Source organism: Aplysia californica, unplaced genomic scaffold, assembly GCF_000002075.1.
Source record: "Aplysia californica isolate F4 #8 unplaced genomic scaffold, AplCal3.0 scaffold00018, whole genome shotgun sequence".
Taxonomy (NCBI): Eukaryota; Metazoa; Mollusca; class Gastropoda; order Aplysiida; family Aplysiidae; genus Aplysia; species Aplysia californica.
This window is the reverse complement of record NW_004797288.1, coordinates 1,981,377-1,984,218: the sequence shown is the minus strand read 5'-3', so window position 1 is coordinate 1,984,218 and position 2,842 is coordinate 1,981,377. Positions and strand designations below refer to the sequence as shown.

The following is a 2,842-nucleotide window of genomic DNA, read 5'->3' as shown; positions in this document are numbered from 1 at the left end:
CTCTCTCTCTCTCTCTCTCTCTCTCTCTCTCTCTCTCTCTCTCTCTCTCTCCCATGTCGCTGTGCTCTAAAGTTTCCGGTCACAATCTTCATTTTTATAGAATCGACACCTGTCCACATCTTGTGGTCACCTCAGAGAAGCAGAAAAAGACGAAACAAGTGGCATGTCAACACAAGCCCGACAGCTTTTCCCTTTCACTTCTTTTTTTTAATCAGACGTTTTCACGCCCCTTTTGATGCAATATTTAGATCATTTAGAAGGCGGCCTTCGAGTTTCGACCCTGTATGTCAGGGCCTACTCGGGCTGAGTGGTATACATTGGTCAAGCACAAAGACCAAGGCACTCGATTTAAGAACCCCCCCCCGAAAAAAGGAATAAAATAATAATAACAACAATCATCATCATCATCATCATCATCATCATCATCATCATCATCATCCCCACGCGGAACTCGATGTCAGGTCTTCTGAGTGGGACGGCCATGCACCTAACTGCTACACCACAGAAGGAGGTGTTTTCTCCGTTCGTTTACTAAACATTGTGCATTTTTGCACGGCAGCTAAAGATCGACACCTGCTCGAAACCGGTAAACGAATAAACGTCGTCCATTTTGTCAACAGTTCTGTTATTGGCCACGGACTTCCGATTAAAACGCCAGAGGTTCAGATAGAAATCCAAAAGGTTTCCATCTTTATTTATTACTTTGAAAAAAAACAAGGTTTTGCGACAAAATGGATTGTTTTCAATATTCGCACTTTCATTTTTTGCCTCAAGATTACAAATGGGATCTTTCAACTTTTACTGCTCAAAACTCATTGTTCTTATACGTCGAGTTTAAGCCGCTTCGATATACATGCAGTTTTCTTCAACACATTACATAATATCGTTCATCAAATAAACAGCCTTTTACTATATTTTCCATTTTTTAAAGATATAATACGCTTTGTTACAGTTTTTGTACCTAGTTCCTTTCCGTTTAGGTCGTTGCACTGTCAAAGCACTGGGTGCTCCGGTTTCAAAACAGTTTCTTCTGTGTCTAGTAGAGCTTACGTTTGTCAACACAAAATACAAACTCCTGCTCGTTGTGTCCAGGTTCACAGAGCGCGCTCTGCTAGCGTCCAGACAACCAGACAAGACAAGACCAAAGCCAGCCTGTAGAAAACCGCGAGTGACGCGTCTGTGGTTAAACACGAGTCTGAACGTGAGTAAATAGCCGCGACCTAAAAAGTACGTGACCACATCTGAGGCGCTCTTGGAGGCTGTGGTGAGTGTCAAGTGCTTTTGTTTGTTTGTTTGAGGTCTTATGTTGCTTGTCGGGAGGAGTGAGTGTGTGTGTGTGTGTGTGTGTGTGTGTGTGTGTGTGTGTGTGTGTGTGTGTGTGTGTGTGTGTGTGTGTGAATGTGTGGACATGTGTTTGTCTGTGAGTGTGCGTGTGTGTGTGTATGTGTGTGCGCGCGCCTGTGTGTGTGTGCGTGTGAGTTTGCTTGTTTGGGTGCGTTTGTGTGAGTGTGCTGCATCTGTTTATCTATGAATTGTTTAGCTTTACCTTTTCAGGGTGATGGGGATGAACTTAATCAGGACGAAAAACAAACACAAAAGAAATGGTGAGTATGTTAACGTTGGGTGTATGTACAAAATTCGAGGGGCGGGGTGATGAGGGTCCTTTGGACGCAGTACAAGCTGCGGTGGAAATCTAAGAGCCAGTTTCCAGAATGGCCTTCTGCCTGACATGCGATTTTTTTTCTTTTCTTTTTTTCTTTTTGGTAAGTGTTTCATGGCGCTCGCATAAGGCCATAATACAGACCACCAAGGGATCTTTAACGTGCGCAAGTTGCACACGGGACCTCCAAGATTTTTCGCCCTTGTCCGACAAGGCTAGGTGTAGATCTTTCCTACCAGAAGATCAGGGGTGCGGCTGAAAGACAGCAGTAAGAAGGAGCCAAGGACTAGCAGTGGAAAGGCTGCAGAAAGAGTCAGGAGCCCTGAGGAGGGGGCAAATGAAGTGAGGGGGTGGGGGCAAAAAGTGGAGACGAAATCAGACAACAGAACATTGCAAGAGAACAGGAAAGGGGGTGAAAGAAGACAATTTTAGAGAAGAAAAGTATTAAGTTGCTGCCCGGATTCGAACCCAGGGCCTTTGAATGAGAGGCGAACACCTTAACCTCTAGGTCACGAAAGCCCCCCCTGTAGAGTTTAATATCGCAAAGACAGTCGTTAAAGCACTTTACACACATTACATCAACAACGTTCGAGCATCTGATATTATTGCTGTTGTTTCTTAAGTTTCTTTCTTCAGGATAGATCAGATGCAAGACTCAAAATACTTTAAAATGAAATTTAAATAATAACAGCAACACAGGAGTGGAAAAAAAACCCAGTACCCACGGACATATCGAGAAATTCAAAACCGAAACTAATTTCACCCCAGACCCAAAAAGTACGAGTATTTTGTGCTGGTCCCTAATTTGTTAAGCTGTTACATTCTTTTGTTACCCCCACCAAGAGAAGGTTCGAGTCCAACGTAACGCTAAAACAAACATGAACTTTTCCGCATGTGATCGAGAGACCCCTCAAACCACAAAAGTTGGAAAAAAGAGAACCTTCCTCGACATACGTAAATGCCGGGGAAGGTAGAGGGGGAAAGGGGGAGGGGGTGAGCGAGTGCGCGTCTGGTATACGGTAAGACAGGCCAAAAAACTGTAGGGTATTCTTTCATTGTATAGAGAAAGTGGTTTTAAAGACAACCTTATGAGGACATTGGCTATTGTAACTACATACTCTAAATCGAGCATGACAGTGGGTGTGTATTGTGAATGTGTGTGTGTGTGTGAGAGAGAGAGAG

General features: G+C 43.8%; 1 protein-coding gene across 1 annotated transcript in view; it reads right to left on the bottom strand.

The window, feature by feature from the left end:
- Positions 1-2,842, bottom strand: part of LOC101858457 (sodium bicarbonate cotransporter 3) — a gene marked incomplete in the record, with an annotated part of 100,435 nt that overhangs the window by 48,428 nt on the left and 49,165 nt on the right.